Here is a 24025-nt window from a genome sequence, read left to right as displayed (position 1 = left end):
GCTGCTGTATTCCTTCGGCTGTCTCGTCCGGCGCAGACCGGAGCGTGAGCTATAGCTCACGTTCCCGCCAACCGCGGGCTGGAACTGTGGCTCTTCCTTTCCACTTTCACGCTGTTTTTTTTTCTTCCTTCTTTAAATCTTGCGAGGAAACAAGAAAAGGTGAGAGATGTAAGAAAGCAGGGGCGGGGCATAGAGGCGAGAATACGACACGGAATGAACGGAAGATTTATCAAATGATGGCTGCGGCCATAAAACACGATTAACCTTTGCGTGGCTCTTGTACGGCCCTTCTATACATACCTGACACGTTTCCGATGTGTCTTCAGGTTTCAGGCAGCGAAATAAGTGGCAGGTGACGTTCGGCGGAGGCCCCATTACTACGGGAACAAAAACACTTGAGCATTATTTGCACGAAGTCTGTGTCTCCCTCGAATTATCGGCAGTCGCTTGGCTTGCTATATGGTCCTAGGAGGCTGCCTATTAGGAAGTATGAGCGTTCTACTATATCAGGTTTGATTTGGCGGGTGCTCTGCTGATGTTACGCTGCATTTAGAGGCTTCGCTACGTTTCTTTTTCGGCTCTTTATGGCGTATTCAGCGGCTCGCACTTTTGGGTGACGTTCTTGCGCTGATCAAGGCGGTGATCAGCCCTGTGACTAAACGGAGAGCATTTTATCGCGATCCGGCAGGCCGCCATTGGAAGCTTAACCTGGCAGAGTTTAATGCAAGGGCCCTATCGAATTGAGCTATATCCGTACTCTGCTTTCGGGAAATAAACAGGGCGCCAAAGTACGCAGTCAGGTTAGCAGGATCGATGTAACACATATATTAAATATTCTGAGCTGTCGCGGCTGTCGTTTCCACGAGTGAAAGCGAATATTTTTTCCGCGGAGCTGAGTTATCTAGAATTGACTGTCGTAATACTTCTCTGGATTATCAATCAATCAATCAATAAATCAATTGAATCGATCGATCGATCAATCAGACAATCAATCAATCAATGATCGATAAATCAGTCAATAAATTTGTATATCGATCACTCAGTAAATCAACCAACCAACCAACCAACCAATCAATCAGTCACTCACTCACTCACTCACTCACTCACTCACTCACTCACTCACTCACTCACTCACTCACTCACTCACTCACTCACTCACTCACTCACTCACTCACTCACTCACTCACTCACTCACTCACTCACTCAATCAATCAATCGATTACGGATGAATCAATCAGTACTATATTAATCGATAGATCGATCGATCAATCAACCATCCAGTCAATCGATCCATCGATCGATCAGTCCTCTATTCGCAAGCTCCCTCGTTTCTTCAGCACAGGTGCGATTGGCCTTGCGTGCGTCTTCTGGCGCGTGCATGTTTTCGACTCTACAAACCTCTCTACGCCTCGACAACACGCGCTTCTCAAGTGCCGCCTCGAGTGGGATGAGTTGGGGCGAATCAGCTCCGCTCTTGATGTCTTGAGGAGTATGCGACGTCGCGTCCACTTAACCCTATCGGGCCTTCGTGAGCCGGCTCTGGTGCGTATCTTCCGGTCCCGTTTTGTGTGTTTCCCCGGAGTAACTGAACTGCGCATCTGCAGAGGCAGGAGGTGGTTGTGTGGATGGGGAGGCGCTGTGACTGCTTCACTGTGGTTAGGCATATGAACCACGCCGTTAGGAAAGACGAAGGGGGCTGAATATAATGAACAGTCGCTGTGTAGTACCGCGTCCGGTTTGCGTCGTGTGCGGGTGGTTCCATTCCACTTGGGCTGGGGCTGTGGTCCCGTAACTCGCTCCATGCCTGCACACGCACTGCAAACAGTGCAGGCTACCGGACGTACGCCCGCCTCCATACGTTTACGAAATGCGTCTGCGACAAAGAAACTTCCTTTCTTCGCGCCCATGGTGCGCATTGCCGGAGATTTAATGGTGTGATTCTTGCACTCGTAATTATAGGCTGCGTGGCATGCATCTAGTCTAGGCTGTGTGCTATGATTCATGGTGGGCGGAACTGCGCGAGAAGACGAGAGGCGAGAAGAGAAAGACACAGATTCACTTCTTTTCGTCTCTCCTCTGTTTGCGCTGTTGCACCCACCATGAACTGTTACCAACTCGCTCAACTTTCCATCCTTCTTTTGTGTGCTATGACTGCGATGAAATTGAGATTTTTTTTTGTTATTATAGCGTTCCATAAACATTTCAGTATCGGTGCACACACTCGGTGTCCTTTTTATGTTTGTTTCTTGCGTTGATTGGAAATGCTATAATTTATTCTTCTTTAATAACAGCGGCAACCCTGATGCCGGGCGATGGTTTGTACCCATTTGAGAAAACCGATGGCTGACCGGCCAGCAACGGGAGCCGAACCAACCACCTCCCGAAGCCGAGGCTGGTATTCTAATAGAGCACGAGGCCCTCATGGAGTCATAGCTATAGCTGTCAAAAGGCGCGACACTGATTTTCCCTATATGGGGTATCAAGTCAATGCATCGACTCGATGGCCATCATGTCATAATTGCAGGAAAATTACCCTTTGTTACTGATTACAGAGAATAGATTAGAGCCAGACCTCAGTAGATGAGATTGACGAGAGCTGCTTAGTTATAGGACATGGCGCTCTACACCGGGCATCACGGCAGCGCCAGCAGCGTTCGATAAACCTGCCCCAGACCTGCCGCTTCGCCCAACCTGGCAGGTGATGCATACGGGCACTGCGAATGCTTCCGCACAAATATATCGCGTCACAGCGCTGAATCCTCCATTCGGCGCTGAGGGAAGCGCGGCAGAGACTGTACGGCGGCACAGTTTGCCCTATTTTTAAAACAATAGTTTAAGAAGACTATGGCGCGCCTTTAATTAGAACTTTGTTCCAATTACTCGAAAGCTATTCGTGAGCATGAACACATATGTGATTCGATTTGAATAATTTCTAATGCGACCTATATGATTCGTTCAGCGAATCGAACGTGTGCGAATATTCGAAATTTTCGAATAGTGAATCGAACGGGGGGCGGGGCATTCGATTCGCTATTCGAAAACTTAGAATATTCACACGCGACTACATCCCTGCACCACAAGTTTTCATTTCCTATAACGGCACCTCCACCGACCTCCTAATTGATTTCTACTGTTGTCTGCCAGCCTCTCTTTCTCTTTTGTCCCGGACGCTAGTTCCGTTGCTAGTTCCGATTCGGTACCTTAGTTCCGTGATCACAGGTGTTCGGAATGCCACTTGAACCTGCCCTGCAGATCGATGCGGCGTCGTATCTGCTCATTCGCTTCGACGGTCGTCCACACAGACCACTCCTTGAGGAGGATAAGCTCTCATAGCACGTAGCCTATACGCGTCTTTAGCTGAGCTGCAGTTCGACTATTCGTGCAATGTTTCAAACTGTTTTTTGCCCGCGGATGACAGAACTGGGTCGGCGGAAATCTCGCTTCTGCGTTCGCAAGCACCCGATGCGTACGCGCGCCTGTATCCCCGCGGTGTGCACGGGGCGATGCTCGGTCGGAGCAAAACGCCTCAGGTAAAATTAACTTCACCTCAGGCCCCCCCCCCCCTCCCCCCCCCCCCCCCCCCCCCACTTTTCCTTTTTCCGACAAAGCATGAATTCTTGCGAAATGGAGGAAGTTCTCTCCGGCTGCGGTCGCATTTCACACCATTTCCGAGTACACAGAATTAGCAGCGGAATTGCAGCCGTGAGCACTTGCTTGCGCATGAACGCACGCGCAACGAAGCCCGCAACTTCACCCCTTGAGCCACGGGACGATTCGTATTTCGTTCCATTGATCAGACAGCTTGCGCTCCCCCTGGCGCGTGCATATTAGGCCTCGCGATAGTGCCGTCTGTACTTGCTTGTTGGTCATGTCACGCTATCTCCAAAAGCTTGACGTGATTTGCCTGCAGCGAACCCACAGAGCCCCTTTCGTCGGATTTGCTATGCGCATCGCATTGCACACGACCGTGTTTCAATGGAGGTGAAACGCAAAAGCCGACCTTGTGTTGTGCGACGTCAGTGCACGGTAAAGATCCCCAAGTGGTCGAAATTATTCCGGAGCACATTTAGCCCCTTCTCTAGAGTCGCCTAAGACGTGGGTTAGATCCCAGCCGTGGCGGGTCGAATTTCGATGGAGGCGAAATTTCTGGAGGCCCCGTGTACTGTGCGATGTTAGTGCACGTTAAGGAACCCCAGGTGGTGGAAATAATCCGGAGCCCTTCACTATACAGCGTCCTTCATAGCCTGAGTCGCTTTGGGACGTTAAACCCCCATAAACTTATTCAGGGACCCTCCACTGTACGGCACCGCTTTATATCTTCCTTCTTTCACTCCCTCCTACCTTATTGGCTCAAGGCGCGGTTTAAGTGTCTACCGAAATGTGAAGCAGTTTCTGCGTCTTTACTTTCCTCAAAAAATAATAATAATAATTGGTTTTTGGGAAAAGGAAATGGCGCAGTATCTGTCTCATATATCGTTGGATACCTGAACCGCGCCGTTAGGGAAGGGATAAAGGAGGGAGTGAAAGAAGAAAAGAAGAAAGAGGTGCCGTAGTGGAGGGCTCCGGAATAATTTCCAGCACTTGGAGATCTTTAACGTGCACTGACATCGCACAGCACACGGGCGCCTTAGCGTTTTTCCTTCATAAAAATGCAGCCGCCGCGATCGGGTTCGAACCCGGAAACATCCGGATCAGTAGTCGAGCGCACTAACCACTGAGCCACCACGGCGGGGTACCTAAAGAAACCAATTGCTACGTTTGTGCATGGATGCTAATGGCTTCATTATTGTTGCGAGCGTATCGGAGACATGCATGGGATACCCGAGTCCCATTTTTGAGACTGCAGTGCACGTTAAAGATACCCAGGCGGTCAGCATTATTCTGAGCCCCACACTACGGCGCCTCTTTCTCTCATCCTCTAGTAGTAACTCTATAGCTTCCCCCAGGAGCGCGGTTGAGGTGTTCATCGGGAAATGAGACACTTGCTGCGCCTCTGCTTTAATAATAATAATAATAATAATTGGTTTTTGGAGAAAGAAAATGGCGCAGTATCTGTCTCATATATCGTTGGACACCTGAACCGCGCCGTAAGGGAAGGGATAAACGAGGGAGTGAAAGAAGAAAGGAAGAAGAGGTGCCGTAGTGGAGGGCTCCGGAATAATTTCGACCACCTGGGGATCTTTAACGTGCACTGACATCGCACAGCACACGGGCGCCTTAGCGTTTTTCCTCCATAAAAACGCAGCCGCCGCGGTCGGGATCGAACCCGGGAACTCCGGATCACTTTCCTCAAAATCAATTTTCACACCACTTGAGACACGGGCTCTTTTCTTTTCCTAATAGCCCGTTATGCGTGGCTTGTATGCCAGCCGAATAGAGTCCGTCAGGCTCATTTACCGTCCCGTGTCGAGCGAGTGTGGAGATCCAACCGATATAGTATATGTTTAACGCTACGTAACGTCTCCTTACTTTTTCCCCCAATGGCTCATCCCCGCTGATTTGTCTTTCCGCAAATGTGCAACCAATGTCACGGAGGCTCGATCGCTCCTCTTCGCATCGTGCGACCAACATCCCGGATCTCTGCGAACGGCAGTGTACCGCATGCGCTCGCCACGGCACCAAATGACCGGCTTCGGCGCGTTTTCCTCGGCAATCGAGGCTCCGCGCGGAGGATACGCGAGACCCCGTGCGACGGTGACATCACCGCCCATGGGAGTGCCGGGCCTGTTTTCGCTTTCCTCACCGCCTCGACGTTTGCGCTGGTGTTCTTTTGAAGCGCGCCTGCGGCGGACACGCGGACAAGAAGACAGCCGGGGAAGGCTTCAATGAAAAGCGCCGACTAGCGGCCTCCGTCGAGGTCAGCATCGTCCGCCGCCGTGTCCGTGCGTCCGCGGTTGCCGGTGCCCGCCCCGGTGCCCACTGCGATGCTCCGCGGAAACAGTACACGTAGAGAGGAAACGCGCTTAAGCCCGGCGAATAAGGGATAGGTGTGTAGGGCTTAACGAGAGCTTCCTGATTCACGCGGAGAAGGTGGGGATGTGAAGAAAAGTCCACGAAAGAGGTGGCCTCTTCGTGCCTGCTTGTGTTGTATGTTTCCCCCCCCCCCCCCCCCCCCCCCCCCAAGGCCCATCGGCCGCGATTGATGAGGCGTCATGGCGTTCGGCTGGTGAGCACGAGGTCGGGGGTTCGAATCTTGGCCGCGGGCGTCGTCGCATATGTAAACATGCTCGTTCGTTGCGCGATGTAAGTGCACGTTAAAAAGCCCCAGGTAGTGGAAATTAATCCAGAGCGCTCCTTCACTACGGTGCCTCTTTCTCTGTACGTTATTTCATCCCTCCTTTATACCTCCTCACTCAAGGTACCGTTATGGTGTCCATCCCGAGTGAGACACTTGTTGGGCCTCTCCTTTCATCATTAAATTATTGGTTTTGAGAAAAAGAATGGCGCATTAACTGTCTCAATATCGGTGGAAATCTCAATCAATAATAATAATAATAATAATTGGTTTTTGGGGAAAAGAAATGGCGCAGTATCTGTCTCACATATCGGCGGACACCTGAACCGCGCCGTAAGAGAAGGGACAAAGGAGGGAGTGAAAGAAGAAAGGAGGAAAGAGGTGTCGTAGTGCTGGGCTGCGGTATAATTTCGACCACCTGGGGATCTTTAAAGTGCACTAACATCGCACAGCACACGGGCGCCTATGCGTTTTTAGCGCCGCGGTCGGGTTCGACATCTCAATCAAAAAATGAAAATTTGTTTCGATGGAAGGAAACGGTGCAGTAACTGTTGCAGATCTCGATGGACACGTCATCTGCGCCGAGGATGAAATAATAAAGGAGGGATTGAAAGAAGGAGGAGAGAAACAGTCGCAGTAGTGGAGGTGGAGTTGTTAATAATTAACTTTACTTAGACTAACAATAATTCGGATAGGGGAGTGTGAGTGCGATCCTCCGTCCAAGACTTTATTGGAGTCTGCTTCGAGCCCTGACAACAACCAGGCTCCTCTGGTCGGCGAAGTATGAGCTAGACAGAGCCTCCTACCACTGCTCATGTGTTGCGTTTGGCACTGCCGGAAATATTTCGTTTAGGTGACTAGCCTGAACTGTGCGATGTAGACTTGGGTGTGCTCAGTACAATGGGCATGAGGTCTGATGTTTAATTCCGACAACCTTGAGTTCTTTCACGCGCACTGCCACATTTACGTTTACGTTTAGTAATACTGACAGCCGCGCAAACTTGCCGCGCTGGTAATGAAGAAAGGTTGCCGGAAACACACGAGACAATGAAACTTATAACGCATGCTGCTCGGGTGTAGATGTTCGGGTGTTGCAAGGTCAAGCAAGCAGGAACCACAGAAAATAGGAAGGGCTGGCACCAGACAGCGGCGTGGTATAATTTTTTTTTTTTTTTCTGACGGTCCTCTCGCAGGCTCACGTCGATATAGAGCGGTGTCGTATACGCGGTTCGCGTGCACCTCGTTTTCGTCACGAGTGCGGAGTTGAGGTCGTTTTTTTTTTTTTTGATGACGGGACGGGGGCGGCACTCGGCAAGAAAAATCCGCGCTCGGCGCGAAAGGGAAGAGTGAGGAGGGAGGGTCAAGGCGAGGGCGAAAGCGCGGGGCGGTACATCGACGCATGCAGTTCCGCAGTCGCCTCGACGCTGCCGCATGAGCCGGCGGCCTCCGCACACTCGCCCAAACAAGCCGTCGGCCGCGCGCGTGCGCCAGTGGATACCCGCGGTTACAGCCCAACCCACGGTCCGAAGCGGTCTCCTGAGAAGAGCGCACACCTGGCATGCCTGCTTTGCTCTCGGCTGGTGAGTGCACACAGGGCTAATTGCAGGCGGGGACGAACTTTATTCACCCTTTTCTGTTTCTCGCCTTTCAGTTGCTTTTGTAAATTTCGGCACAGTTACAACAACACGGAGCTCACTTGGGTGAGGAGGAGGAGACAACTTTATTGAACTCTGTGGTTTTGGGGCATCTTTAGAGATGTTCTCTCCTTGGTTGTAGCCCCAGGAGTCCTTCTCTGTCGAGCTCGTCCACTTTGAATCAATGGTCGGTTGCCCTCAGTCCAGGACCCCCGCTGGCCACTGCCGCCCGTTGAGTTTCGCTGTACCAGACCGTGTTGCTCCTTTGCAGCGGTCGCTGGACAGCATAGTCTCACATTTTCTCCGCTGCTCGGGTTTTGTATTTTGGGGACCAGGTCTATGTTTTGACAGGCCCATGTGATGTTATAGAGAGTGGGTTTTTCGTCGCACCAGGGACATTTATGCGCGCATATCGTAGGGTGCATTTTGTTTAGTGTGTGTGGGTTTGGCTGAGAACCTGTCTGTAATTGTCCTCCAAGTGACAGCTTTCTCTTCTGTTGAGAGATTTTTGCGGCGGGGGATATCGGATTCTTCTGCCTCTGTAGTTTCGGCGAAAGCTTCGTGTGAGAAGCGAAACTTCCAATGGTTTTCTTTGTTTTTTTAACCTTGATTTTTAAAAGTGCGTTTTCATCTTCGATACTTGTTCCTAACCAAACTAATTTTTGTTTAACTGTAGACTTTTAATCGTTTCTTTTTAAACATTTTCTGCAGTTGTCTCGATGAGGTTTTTAAACACAGCGGCGCTTGGGAAGTGGTACAGCAGGATCACTCAAGACAGTCACTTTTCTGCGTAATGTGGAAGCGTACGCGAGAACGAATGGATGCGATGAATAAAGACGTTGGCCGCAGGGATGCGCTGTTGAAGTCCGTCGAGCGCTTACTTGTACAGTACAGGCCGCGGCTGTAGTTGTGGAGGAATGGCGCAGTATTGCGCTCCAGGCCTTTGCTAGCTGATATGCCAGAAAGTAGCCGGAGGACTTTGAGCGGCGTAACTTGCCATGACGAAGTCACCTGTCTTCGTATTTCGTTAGTAGCCGCGTCTTCTGTCATCAAAAAAACTGAAAACCCATGAAACATAACAGAGCCCTTTTTCTTTTAAGTTAAGTCGGCGGATGAATTAAGAAGTGTGCGCGCATACGGTGGGCGCAGCTGACAAGTGGACAGGGTTGATTGGAGAGGCCTGTGCCCCGCAGTGGGCGTAGTCAGGTTGCTGATGATGATAACTCGGTTACTGACAACACAGTTGGCGAGTTGGGAAATATTCCTGTTTCAGCACGAACTGTACGTACCTTCAACAGGGTGAAGTTTTGGGACAGATGGTCTTTCATGTTTAAAAATAAAAGTAACCGCGACTTGAGACAGTACTCATGGCAGAGCAGGCGTGTCTCAAGTTGTAGTATGATGTGTGAGGTGACGAATTCATGGGTGCGGCAGCGGGAAAAGTGAGATTTACTGTCATAAAAGGCACGAAAAAACGACGATCGGCTAAATGTTCGGCGCGTGGAATGTGGAGACTTGTTCGCGTTTTCTTCAGGGACGACAGGCTTTGATGACTCAATTGCGACGATGGGGTAAGATGAGTCGCCTTATTGTGAGCCGATTCAAGCGGGCCACTGATGATAATCTTAACATGGGGAAGACGCCATATAACCGAAGGGTATTCCATGCATGATCCAGTCAGCGAGTTACATTCGACAAGTTAAGTGTTCCATTTTGGAAGGTACAAGAGCTTTTTAGAACAGGAAGTTTTTTTTTAGGTATGCTAGTGATGTGTCCGATGAGAACAGTCCAGATTGACCTGAGAAAAGCGCCAGGACATGGCAGAGACGTCATTCATTAAGCAGGAGTATTATTTATTGTGATTGTGTTGCCAATGAAGCGAGAAATATAGTCGGCGTGCATGATTTTACGCGCATAGTCTTTTAATTGAGAACATTAGGAGGGCCTTGACGGCGAAAGCTGCCCCGGCGTTGGCATTCTGTGCGAAGCCTCCACTAGTCAACTGTGGCAGGTGAAAGTGCCGCCTGTTAAAACATCGGCTGGAACGAAAAATCGTCTGCGATAACACGCCGGCTATAATCCAACAGCAGCGATAACAACTTGGTAAGGACACCTCAGTGACATTCAATAGTGATTAGGCTCTAGTGATGATAGTGGCTTATTGAAGTTACATGCAGCGATAGTGGTCGTTGTGGTACAGTTAGTACTGCAGGGTGTAGCACAAAGTAAGAGAAGGTAATGAAGAATGCTCTCGCATTTCCTCCGCGTCAAATCCTTTGTTGGCTTCGCAGTTCGATCTGAATTGAGCAACGCCATCCCGTTAACTTTGCTAAATGCCACTGCAGTGTAGCCACACTCCGCTTCTTCAGAACAAATCACTTCCTTAATTAGAACTAATTAGTTATTTATTTGCCGAAATACTTAAAGATGGAGTTGATTTATGTGCTATATGGCATTAACTTACATTACAGAGAGCACAGCGACAATTCGTGTGCGCACGTGGCGCTTTTAGAATGCATGCAAGCAAGGCCGATTATGGCGCTCTTCTTTCTATTCTTCCTTTTTTTTACCAGAATATGCCTGGCAATCCGGGGGTCGTCTGGGCGACCACCGGCAATAACATGGCCCGGGCACCGGTCACATAAGACTCTTAATTGTTTACACCATGCCTTCCGAAGTGTGCTCTTCTCTTTACTCCGCGCCGAGGCCACAACCAATACTCCCGGGTCACGAGCCCCGTTATACTCGAGAAATGCGACCGGTGCCTGCTGCATGTCGCATGCAGAAACTCAGGTGCCACCTCCGGCAAGCGTGATTCGTGTCCGAGGCCACATCATGGGACGAATCAAGGGGCAATTGATGCGGGGAACTGGGTAATGCTTTACCTGTTTGAGCAGGACTTTACCGGCCTATGGGAACTGCTTCTCGTGCTGAACGCGCAACTATCTTAACTTCCCGAGGTTTTGGAGTTTGTAAGGCGGGCATAAGGAGCAGCCTGCGTCCACCACACGGCTATAGGAAGGAACTCTACAGAACGCGTCATAATAGCTGTGGCTTCATAATAGACTTTTACTCGATGGAGGATTCCGTATCCTTGCTCCCTTGCCGCATTAGGCCTTGTTTGCGTTGATTAGGATCCCTCACCATCACCAGGCCCAACTACTCGATATTTTTCACAAAGGTAGTGCTAGTACCTGTTATTAGTTATTCTCAGTTAATAGCGTTGCGGAACTGCATGAACTCCGGACTGAAACAAAACACACAAAAAAATCTGACACTTTACGTGCATGCTAATTTACAGAACTTTGTCGTGGTACGTGGCTTGAAGAACGGCTGTGTGGGCAGTCACCTTCTATGATTCACAGTTATTCGCTAAGAAACCTTCACAGGCTGTGGTAAAAAAAAAAAGTTGATAGGATGATCATCGAAGCAAGAAAGCTTCGATAACAGTTTGATTTACTCCTGATGATTACTTTGATGCTATAATAATAATAATTGGTTTTTTTTTGGGGGGGGGGGTGTAGGAAATGGCGCAGTATCTGTCTCATATATCGTTGGACACCTGAACCGCGCCGTAAGGAAAGGGATAAAGGAGGGAGTGAAAGAAGAAAGGAAGTAATAGGCGCCGTAGTGGAGGGCTCCGGAATAATTTCGACCACCTGGGGATCTTTAACGTGCACTGACATCGCACAGCCCACGGGCGCCTTAGCGTTTTTCCTCCATAAAAACGCAGCCGCCGCGGTCGGGTTCGAGCCCGGGAACTCCGGATCAGTAGTCGAGCGCCCTAACCACTGAGCCACCGCGGCGGGTCAACTACTTTGATGCTAACGAATACTTTTACTGGATGGGTGGAGGCGGGGAGGGGGTTGGAAGGAGTGGGAGGGGGTGGGAGGCTGGTAAGTGGTACTTCTGGTGGCCGGCCGGCTTTACCACTGCGTCCTTGAGTGACTCCTATTCTCGAGCAAACTCAACTTCAAAGGGCGCTTCGTAGTCTGACCACATTGGGCAAGGTGACCAAAGGGTGGAGGTCTACGCATAGCTCGTCGCTTATGAATGTGTTGTAGTTCCTTGCTTGTGCTGAAATTCGCTTTGCTTTGTGGAGTGGTAATCGAGTTTTCGACGCTTAGCACTTCATTTTGACATGCTCCAAGGGCACCTCAAAACTTCGCTCTAGCTGACGAACATCTCTACGGAATCTGCCGTGGAGAAAGCGAAGTGTTTTTTTGCGTCGCCGATGTCTCTGAAGAGCTGCACCATGTTCGTAGTGTGTTTGTCCATTACTACAGGTAAGGACCTTGGCGACTTTGCCATTGTTCAGCGTGAAACCAGCGACGCGCTTCGCCGGAGGTGCCTCCGGCCGCGTTTGATGCTGGTAACATTTTGGAAACAGACATCAGTAGAAAATGTTTTCGAGTCAACGGCTTGCTGTGTTCTCAGTGTAAAATATGTAGCTATCTGTGGCGAAAAGGGGCAGCAAAAAGAGTCCGGGTGTGAGTGTGAAATGCGATCACACAATAATAAGTATGCTTGCGATGAGATTCCGTCTTGTGCATGGATACAGAGTTTTAATTCACAGGGCATTTTCGCCAAATGAGTACGACAAAATTTTTGCGTCATCGACTGCGTCGGTTGCGTCTTTTGGTGTCCTGAGTTTGCGCTTGATAACGATAACGCTGAAGCGGCAACCTTTCAGAGGAAAGCTGAGAAAGCGGAGGTCAAACAGTCTGTAAGGTGTACGTGGGCGTGTACTGTGACATTGCAAGCGTAACAGGTGATACTAACACTTTTTTTTATTTGTGCTCTCAAAAAAATATATAATCAACTTCAAGGAAAGAGAGAGGGTGCTTGTACCAGAAAATCTTTTAAATACAATTTATGATAAATGTAAAGGAGCTAAACGCTAAAAAACACACGCACACAATCTGAACGCAAGAAGAAGGAAGTAATAGAAAAGACAAAAGCAAAGTTTATAGCGTCAGGGCGTAGAATCCCGGGCAAGGTGAGGAGGTGAAACAAGTCATCCAGGAGGTAGCAGCTGAAAATGGTAATAAGGAAAAGAGAACAGTACCAGAAAAAACAAGAGGAGAATCGTCAGGAAGAATTGACCAAAGCAAAGGAATCGTCGACTAAATGCTTGCATGCCGGACTACGGCGGTACCATTAAAAACCGAGAACTAACAAGCTGAAAAGGGGTGAAAAAAGGGAGGAAAAAGAAGACCTAGATGAAAAGAAGGCAAAGTACAGGAACAATAGAGACACAGAAAAAACTTAGCGCGAGTAAAAACGTGGACAGATAGAGACATCCATCACTACGGACATAGAGAAAACCCAGAACACTCCAAACAATCCGGTGGCGGAAAGACCTAACTAAAATAGAGCGACAAAGAGACGCGTGAAATACAGAAAAGAACCTTCCGTTCAAAGGGGAAAAAATAAAACAAATCAATAGCAGGAAAAAGGAAGATGCGCATATATGTATGCAGTCCATTGGAAAAGTTCTGAATACAGGCAAGCAAAAGAGCGAAAAAAATTGGAAGAACAATTGGTAAAACAATATGAATGAATTTAGAGAGCAGAAAAGAAGGAATTAAGTGCGCAGCTCAGAAAGTGCCCAAAAAAGCACTGACAGGGCCCAGATGGAAAACAGGGGGTGTAAAACGAGACAGACACTCACGCGATACTAACCGAAGGTCCGCGTGCTGAGTAAGCTTTTTTTTTATCTGTGTGTATCCATCACAGCTATCGGACACAATAAACCCAAGAAAGGCCCTCGGGCGCTGTCGCTTACGCAGGTATTCTGGTTATAAGCCCGCCAGTAAACAGGTGTTCTCAAGCGACTCGGCCCATCTGGCTCGTCTGTACTTTCCTACGACATACGTTGAACACACGCCGACAGAGGCTTAGAGGGAGCAGACGTCTATTGTCTTCATCTCGTGTTCGCGGGGGACATAGTCTCTCGTCCTACATTTCTGAAACGCCACACATTTTCTCTGAAGAAAATCAGGAAATAATTTTTTCACCAATTTCGCCTAGCAATCACTTTGTGCAGCTCCTCCTCCTTCACCCATAATTTGTTTATGCAAATTCTGCGAACCCTGTAGTGCGAACCTAGAACTATTTCTCCGTGCAAGACTGATGACAGGTGAATAAAAGGCGCTGAAGATCATAAGTTTAAAACTTGGCTCATATAACTGACCCCTGTCTGGTTAAAGGGCAGGCTAATTCCGGATACGACGTGGGTATGTGCAAGTACATTATTCGCTTCTACTTCTATAGTTGATGAGGCAGTAACGCGCGCGCTGTCCGAAATTCAACCCGGTGTCACTAGCCCGTTAAGAAAAGATGTGCCTAAAAAAGCCGACAGTCATAGATTGCTTCCCCATACGAATTTAGCGTTGGCTTTAACTTGGTATAACGAGCTTGAAATGCTCTCTGATCACAGCTCTCGCAGTTCCCTTATAAAATGGTCTTTAGACAGTCTATAGACTTCTCATAGACTCTATTGCCTTCCTATAGCTATTTTTGTCTACTCATAGTCTACAGACTATAACTATCACATACTATCATAGTCCATAGACAAGTCTACTAAAGTGTATGGCCTTAAATCTATAGATTGTCTATAGACTGTAGGATTTGTATTGTCTATAGACTGTTCTCTAGGATTCGTTTATGAAAGTCTATAGACTTCGTAGACAGAATTCTATGTACAGTCTAGAGACTGTCTAAAGAAGTTTTTGTAAGAGTTGTCTATGCCTGTCGACGTTGAGAAGGCAAAGGCGAGTACGACCACAAGTTCTGCACAGGAGTTCCATACCCTAATGGAAGAGGTATTATGTGCCAGGAAAGAACAAATCGTACCACCAAAATCGTACCACAACTTTTACCCCGATCCGCGAAGGTTCGCTGTGCATCAAATTCTCCGGCGCCGATCGTTACAGCAGGAACAAAATTCATGAAGTGATGTGTCACTGTATTGACGCGCACTCAGGAACTCTGCAGAATTGGTTTCCTGCTCTTTTTCTTTCTTTTTTTAGTTTTTCGCTGCTCCATGATCGCTACACTAAAGGGTGTCCATTAGCTGACGAGTGGCGTCTACTACATGCACCTTCCCACAAAAGTTTCTTGCCATCGCCGCCAGGTGCCGCATGGATTGGTTAATTCGCCATAGAGCGTAGAGTTGGTTGGGGTATTGTGGAGTGTACAGACGTCAGTCTCCAAGACCTCACACAGATATTGCCTGCATATTTCACTAAGTGCCATCGTTCTAAAAATTAAAAAAAAAAGGAACCGAATGAATGGGCAGTTTAAAGAGACGCTTTCACATTCACTTCCCGGAAAAAGACACTTCCCGGACCTGCCAGCCATCATAGCTACATCCTGACGCTTCGAGTTAATGAGAACTACGATGTACATGTACGCTGTATGTGAACCGTTGCTATGTGAGGAATTAAAAAAACAAAACATACAATCCAAAGGGTGTGTGTGTGCGATTCGCGTACAGGATTTTTCTCTCTTTACATGAGTATTGTCTTGCGTCACCTTTCGTTGAAGCTATGACGTAGCGCGCGTTCCGTGGCGCGCGCAAAAGCGGACGCCTCGTGAGCAGACGACAGCGCGGAGCGAATCCGCAGAGCAGTTTCCGGCCCCCTTTCTTCCTCGGAGGAGAGCTCCCGCCACTTCGACGCGAAACACCTGCCTCCCGCCGCTCGGGCGATGCGCTGTCGGCGCGTACGTGTTTCAGCGCTTCGCCGCGAGCCCACGAAGTGGGCCGGAAGCAAGCGCTCCCAAAGCGGGGCTCCGCAACATTTCGAACTGTGGACTGCGGAAAGTATTCTCTCGTACGGACGCGCTTGGAGCAGTAGGGAAGGGAGTCGGGACTGTTTAGTTGGTGAACTGTTCCGGTAGGATAGCTAGCGCGAAAAACACAAATTTCAAAAAGGAAGGGTTTTCACGGGAGAGAGCGCTAGACGTCAAAGTTCAGTTGACGTCTAGCGTTGTTTCCTGTGAAGCAAGCTTGTACTTGTCGATTCCGTTTTTCGCGTTGCGGTATGTTTGACGTCTGTGTCACGTGAAAGTCTGTTTTCTTTGTACTTTGTGTTTTGAGGCTAGTTACCACGTCAGGGCGAGGCGCCTGCAGTTCCGATATTCATTGCTTTTGTGTTGCACAAGCGTTCCGCTTTTCGTAACGCATGCATTTTCAGGTTGGAATCTGTAGAGAGGCCAGAGATTTTTGCCACTGTGTAAAAACCGTCGACATGCGTGTAGGGGATGGCATTCAGGAAAAGAAACGCGACATGAAAAGGGAAAAGAAAAATGCTTGAAAAGAAAACGAAATTAAACATGAATGAATTAAACATGTATTCCACCTGTGAATAGAACACAACCTTTTGTATACGTTTACATTACGCAGAAGGTTCCTGCAAAGTAGGGCGTCAATAACTGGTCACACATCGATGTCGAACTACGTTCATTAGAGGCATAGCTCATGAGTTTAATTCCAGCCCGGCAAAGCACCTCGTATGTCTCTTAGTTGCACATTTGTTCCTTTCATCAGCAATAGGTGAATAAAACTTTCTTTTTTCTCCTATTCAATAATCGTTATTGAAATCTCAATTGGGCTGGATTAAATTGTAAAAGCAAGCTGATTTGACTAAGTCTTTTATTGACAGAAAAAGGTAGAGTACCGCTGAAAGGTACTAAATCGGCAAATAATATAAAACACGATACTGGCTAAACGCTGGATTTAGGACAGTCCGTCGAGTGCGCGGGAAAACGTGCCAGCTGTATTTTCAAGAACCATTTCCTGTAGAGTGGCGCGTTCCTATGGTTCCAAGCTCTCTCTCTCTCTCTCTCTCTCTCTCTCTCTCTCTCTCTCTATATATATATATATATATATATATATATATATATATATATATATATATATATATATATATATATATATATATATATATATATATATATATAACACTCCATATGGAGGCGCAAAGTGCTTAGGGGAAGTGGCCCCGAGTTTAATTCAAGAAACCAAAAGCAAAACAGGACATGTAAGCAGTGCTCGGCGCTGGCTCTCCGAAATCGTCTGGGTCGACCCCGCTCTGAGATGGTAAACAAACACTTCCTGGTTGCATCTGGGGCCCAACATCCCGAAACCGCGCTTGGGCCTATGAGGGACGCTGTAGTGGAGGACTCCGAATTGATTTCGGCCAGCTGGGGTTCTTTAACGTGCACTGACATCGCGCACCACAGGGACGATTTTAAGCACACTTAAGCGCTCATCACTTAAGCCAAGCCGCTCCGAGGTCAGTCCAAGAAAACAAGTGCTGAACAAGTAAGCAGGTCAGCCCAAGAAAACAAGTGCTGAACAAGTAAGCGATGCGTACACGCACACACTATGACCTTACAAGCTGCGAAAAGGGGCTGCCTTGGAGATAGACACCGTCTGCGTCGTCGTAGTAGTAGTAGTGTGGCATAACCATAGCGTGCCCTAACCGAATAAGGGGGATGAGTATATAGACATTAGTATACAGCTGCCGTTTTTGGCAACGTTGGGCGTGGATGTCACTATACACTTAGCTGCAGGTCGGCGGCGCGGCTTTTGGAGACCCCCTGTAGCTGCAGCTTGATCGAGGCTGCAGCGAGCTGCGACACCTGCAAGCATAACGCAAGATCTAGTAAGGGGTTCCGGACGATGCATAGTGAAGGTCAGAATGCGCGTTACCGTCTGGATGCGTGTATAGCGTGCCTAAGAATGTCGCGACTTGCTTCCGCCTTCGTACGAGGCCATAAATGCTAAATTATTCCGACGAGAGCCAACGCACCGATATCAGCAGCAGTTCCGCTTTTGTTCGGGGGAAGGGAGTGAGGGAGAGGGGTGTGGGTCGAGCAGGAAATGAGTATCATTTATATGGGGTTTATTGTGCCTCGGGAGAGAAGGAGCTGGGAAACTTTACTTTTGGTTCTTTTTCCTGCCCATTCTACTCTTTGGGTCTTGGGAGGAGACTTTGCATACTTTTTTGGCAACAAACGAAGAGACATAACGCACCGCTGGAATGCTTGTCAACCGCATTTACCTGGCAATACTTACACACAGAACAGTACTTGAATCTTATGCCTTTTTTTAGGCAATGCTTATGCTAGCTCCCAAAGTCTACTTCAGCTAACCAGCCTTATTGTCTTGAAACTTGGAAAGACACCTTGGCGCAAAAAAATTCACATACACAAAAGAGACGAGGAGACGACGCACCAGAGGTGGGCATTTGACCTCAAAAATCTGCACTTCACCTCAATTTTAAAAAGAATTTGAAGACCTCACTCAACCTCAACTGATGAGGTTGAGGTTGAGGTCTCCTTAGACGCCTTCACTTCACTTTTCATGAGGCCACTGATGATCTCACTCAACCTCACCTCAACCTCAAATTGTGAGGCTGAGGTCCGCTGCTCGACCTCAGAAAACAAACGAAAAACAAAACGAAAAGCGATTAAGAAGTTTTCCAGTTAAAAACAATTCTGAGAATCCTGTGAGACAGGAAAGCCAAAATGATTCTGGTATTATTTAATAAGGTGTGTACAGACACTATTGATGTGCGCGCACTAGGAGAAGCTTATAATCTGGGATTAAACCTCAGACAGTACATGGCCTGCGGCCAGGGGTGTCCCATACACGGTTAGCACTAGTACGTCGGTTAGTACTTTATATGTGCCAATATTTGGCAACCTGCCTCGTGTATACTTGTTCGTATTGGAAGCCTCTCGCTCATTCACGCACGAACCGGCAATTTACAAACACAGCTCTTCTACACCATCTACCAGAAATAGGGAGGAGGGGGAGGTATTCACGATACTCTTTTCGGGCTTGAGAATAGTTACCGAATATAAAGAAACTGGTCGTCGATGTACTTTTCAATGCGACGGTTATGCAGACGCATATCAGTATATTTCGATTTTCTAGCGCTATCCGGCATAGCGAGAATGCTCTTTTCAGTCCTTTGTAGGTTGACTCCGAAAACACTTAACAAGCTGCGACTCTAGTACACCAACAGACATGTTGTATTTATGCCTGTGTAGAAGCGAGCGGCTTCTTTTATTAATGCGAAAGCATTAGATGGCTCACTTTCAAGGTCATATCCGCAAAAAGGTGTCCGCAAGAAACGGCGCCATGCAACGTCACGAGCCGACGAGTCATGCGACGAAGATGATGACGTCACCTAATTAATTAATGCTAATTAATATAATGATGTAATGCTAAGACTAATTAGTATTATTAGTGATGGCACCACGTGAGTGTGGCGTTACCAGATCACGTGACAGCGATGTAATGTGCCATCAAACCTTGTCACGTGACGACGCTTTAATGTACCACATCTACTCACGCGACAACGATGTAATTTCTCGTCATACCTGGCCCCCATCCACCCCCCTTCCACCCCCATTTCAAGATCCATGTGGATCTCACATTACTACACATGCGCGCATGACGCATTACAAAGAGTGCCCACAACCCTGCCCACATTAATGACATTCGGATTGTCCAGCAGGCAAACGCGCCAGTTCTCATGTATATCATACTGCAAATATGATGCAAGGACACATGCCTTTGACTCTCGAGATGATGGCGATGGTGATGATGGTAACAGTGTGTCCTTAAGAGCCCGGGGAAGTCTGATATACCGCTATGAAAATAAAGGTTGCCAGAATATTGATTAAATATCTTACATTACCCAGCAACCGAAGACAATTATTGTGCGGGAAAATAGGAATACCTGCAGCTAGTAATTAATAATGATGATGTTGATGTTCCCGGGAGGTAAGAACCTCCCCGTATCCGCCACTTCCCTCCAGGTGGCGATGGTAATGGTTTCGAAATCCTGGGAATTCTCCGATAACTCGGTGAACCCGCGGCATTTTGAAAGAAAGGGCTAGATTTCGTCTTCGAACACTGTGCCAACTATTAAAATCACACGGGTCAAAACAACTGGCCTAGAATGGGCAGCGTGAACCGCTCTCTCTGTCAAGAGCACCATGGCTCTCCGCTCAAATTTCTCCGCAGCGAAATCTTTTTCTGAGTTCCCCCCAACCCACCCAGCACCCCTCTTCTTACCCCGGAAAAAAAAAAAAAAACGCCTAAGTACTCATACGCCTCAACAGAATTCTGGGTACCATTTCTTCAACCAGTCCGAGACAAGCTGCTTTAGGTCAATCACTTGTTTTCCTTCAAAACTGAACTAATCAATGGTACGCCAGCATCCTCGACGTTTTCTACCCACGAGCACTGCGCGAGCAGTCTGCGAAGCCGTTTAAGGTGAACGATGGGTCTCTGCGAAATAGTTAAATGAAAGATAACGTGTAGTGCCTGGTCATCTGCAAGGAAGGCCGCCAACCTAACTGATCCCATACGAGAAAAAAAATCAGAATGATTAGAAACATACAAACAAAAATGGCACACTAAAAACAGAAGCTAACAACAGCGTGCCCCATTAAACGTCATATTAGAAGGTTTGAAACAGCGACTCAGCAGTACAGCTCGAGCATGTAATCAGTTCACACATCATTACAAAAAGAGGAAATGGAATCAGCTGCCACATCACCATACATTCATTATAGTTTTGCATTTTTTCGCCCCTGCAACACCGCTGTGCTGTACGGGGTTTCGGCATAATAAGCGAATTTCTAAGAAGGAAAAAGGAACGGGAGACCAAAGAGAGGTTATTTGGAAGGATATGAAAGTGAAATTATATTTGCATCTGCTTGCATTACGGAACGTGAATATACAGAATTAGTGTGACATTCGAAAGGGGAAGTCAGCGATCAAAAGCTTCGATGGTGTTATACAGGTTTTTTTGGCTTCGTGCTTTTTTAATCAAATCACCAGGTGTCCTTGTTAGGAACCATCTGAATCACATTCTCTCGCTTGTGCCGACTACTCCATTTCTGTTAAGTCAGCTGGTAGTGTACAGCAGGATCCCCTTTATTCGACTGCAAGGCAAGATCCATGACGTCAGTGCCGCAACCAGCATGAACACGAAGTGGCCTTGCTTGGGGCCATCCGCGCTGCGACGAATTTATTGCGTGCTTTTTGGACTGAACTTATTTGTTTGCGGCATCAAACAAAGCTACCGCGGGGAAATGTGAGTTACGTGCTTTGCGTGCTCTCACGAGTTTGAGCCGACCGGCACGCAGCCGGGTGTTACGCCAGCGGGGCAAGGGGGAGGGAGAGTGGCGTGCTGTGACAGTAACACTCCTTCCGGGAAGGCCAGAGGGGTGCGTCTTCCTGTAGGCTCGGACTGAACGGACATTACGGCGCAGCACCGGAAGCTAAGAGGGAACTGTGGCATCCGGTTGTCCAAACAGGGGAAGCCGAACACCAAGCGTCATTGCATGAATACTGCGGTGATGCGTTGCAACTCCGCTTCGGAAGCGGCACTCGTCGGAGTAAGACGTGGCAACTGCAAAAAGTCTCGACCTCAAAATTTCGACCCCACTTAATGACGACCTCACTGAACCTCAAACTCAAGCGTGAGGTTGAGGTCTGATTTTCTGACCTCATTCACAAAATTTGAGTCGTCGCCGACCTCACCTCAACCTAACCTCACGACGTGAGGTTGAGGTCGATCTCATGAGGTCGAAACCTCATGAGGTTGCCCACCTCTGCGACAGACAGGATGCTAAACCAGCTAGCCCGGCAACATGCTTTACTAAACAACCTTATTGTAATTAAGTAATCCTGATTAACAGCGGTTCTGTGGGCGGGCTTCATTCGGGCCCGTTATCAGCTCCCGATCGATACCCCCGCAGCCAAGATCTAAGGCGACAATTCCGGCGAACCACTTATGCGGCCCATCGCGTGCTCACACAACCACAACGCGGTCGGAGCGAAGTAGGGCACACTAACGCGATCGACCGCGTCTGATGTGCGCGATATACGTCCTCGGTTCGCTTGCTTAGCAGTCATTGACGCGCTGTTTCCTTTTGTCATCGCGAACTGAGGGGAGCGCGCCATACTAGCATGCCTAACCATGCAGGCAAACAGGACTTCAGCGGCGAGCAAGTGGACTGTTCTTAACGCGATAGCGTTAAGGGTTCCGTTCAACGGAAAACCCGGCGTCGAAGTCGTCGCCGTCGATCGCCAGCGGCGCGAGCGTGAAATCCGCAAAGAAGCAAAGCAGGTGGTCCACTTGCCACCTATGCCACATGGCCTTGTGACGTCATCATAACCAGCCCACCGGATTAGGATCAGACTGCCCAGTGGGGCAGCTAGTAGTTAAATTAATGACTGCTATAGAGAGAGGTTGCTCGGAAAGACTAACCTGGGTCTCACAAGCCCCACTGGTGGTTGTGTTTGCAACTGCCACCTGCCGGGGCAGTGGCGCATCACTTAAGAGCTGATTACTACGCTTAAATAATCTTCTGTGTACCCGAAAAAAACTTTCTTTTTAAATTAGTGGTGGGCTTCCCTGAAACATCTGGCATAATAATCTTCATAGGCGGAGTTCGTTTACAGATGCCTCCACCCCGTTCACACTGCATAAGTAACAATGGGTAAAAAGTTCATGAAAACACGCAAACGTAGGAATGCATTCAACAAACAGCCGTCGATGTGCTGAAGACAACGAGAGCACGCATACCAGTTACAACGCCCCACCTTGTGGGAGTGTACATACTTGTCATTTGACATACATGTATACAAGGAGTCGTCTGCATATGCCTGCTACATGTTCACACGAGTCAGTGTTTCCAGCCGAGGGTCATGATTTTTACTGCAGCCACGATAGAAGCAGACAGAAGTTGTAGAGAAGTGCGCCGTGCACACAGCGACGCTTTACGCCGAAGGGCGTAACGCAGCGATGTAGCGTACTGTTCGTCCCATTCACTGCAGTGCATGTAACGGAGGAAAACATGTGCCGCACACAGGGTTTCTAATCTGTTTCAACGGGTAGCTGTTGACAGAGCCTTGGAGCCGGTTTCCGGACAACGTAGCCTTCAGCCACTCACCGTGCGTACGGCCTCTTGACGAGCCGGCGATGTTTATGGCGGTGTTTATGGGATATGTTTGTAGCTTGTCTATGGCGCTGTTTTATACGGCGCAACATAACGAGCCGCGGCGTTAAAGGAAATAAAAAGAACTGAGACTCTTAGTCATAATTGCGCAAACACGTTTTATAGACATTGCTGGCTTGCTTCACCAGCCGGATCACCGAAACGGACAAAACAGAGGCGCACTATAAACACGAACACGCCTGTTATGGGAGTAATAAGGGAGTAAGCCGTCCTCTAGCACTATTCTTTTGGCGGAAGGAAGTATAAAAACCGTGAGGAATTTTAAAATCGCCCGAGCTGCGGAACTCCGAGTGAAAGCCCGGTTCAGCTAAAAACACGTTTCGATATCTGAGCTGGGCCCCGCCGCGGTGGCTCAGGGGTTAGGGCGCTCGACTACTGATCCGGAGTTCCCGGGTTCGAACCCGACCGCGGCGGCTGCGTTTTTATGGAGGAAAAACGCTAAGGCGCCCGTATGCTGTGCGATGTCAGTGCACGTTAAAGATCCCCAGGGGGTAGAAATTATTCCGGAGCCCTCCACTACGGCACCTCTCTCTTCCTTTCTTCTTTCACTCCCTTCTTTACCCTTCCCTTACGGCGCGGTTCAGGTGTCCAACGATATATGAGACAGATACTGCGCCATTTCCTTTCCCCAAAAAACCAATTATTATTATTATTATCTGAGCTGGGCGAATATCTTATTTATTTATTTATTTGTTCGTCAAAAGTCCACGAGGGACATTACATGAGGGGTGGGCTTGAGAAGACAGCATGAATACAGATGATGTTCGAGGGCGGTTTTGAATCTGCTGTAGTCGATGATGGTTGCCGCTTCGGATGGAGGATGATTCCAGTCTCAGGCTGTTTTCAGGAAAAAAGACTGGTGATATGTTTCGGTGCGGGCTTTCACGGGGTATAGACGGCGTTAGGGTGACAATTACGGGAAATACGGTGAGCGCGTGCGATAGGAATAACTTCTTGATTAACAGTATGGAAAAATTTATGATATAAGGAAAGAGAGGCGATCTTGCGACGACAGGCCAATGTGGGGAGATTAAGCTGAAACTTTAGTGCGGAAACGCTAGTGTGGTATTAAAAATTAGAACAAACGAATCTTCGAATC

The 24025-nt window shown here is 48.3% G+C and overlaps 1 protein-coding gene across 1 annotated transcript in view; it reads left to right on the top strand.

The window, feature by feature from the left end:
• Positions 1-7646: 7646 nt before the first annotated feature.
• Positions 7647-24025, top strand: part of LOC144120655 (uncharacterized) — a 74758-nt gene continuing 58379 nt past the window's right edge. The window contains exon 1 of the mRNA XM_077653284.1: positions 7647-7815. The gene's annotated coding sequence lies outside the window, so the exon portion shown is untranslated. The remainder of the gene's footprint in view (positions 7816-24025) is intronic.

The sequence above is a fragment of the Amblyomma americanum genome, chromosome 2 (genome assembly GCF_052857255.1).
Source record: "Amblyomma americanum isolate KBUSLIRL-KWMA chromosome 2, ASM5285725v1, whole genome shotgun sequence".
In the NCBI taxonomy this organism is placed as follows: domain Eukaryota; kingdom Metazoa; phylum Arthropoda; class Arachnida; order Ixodida; family Ixodidae; genus Amblyomma; species Amblyomma americanum.
Note: the sequence above shows the minus strand (reverse complement) of the source record. Positions and strands in the feature narration are given on the sequence as shown.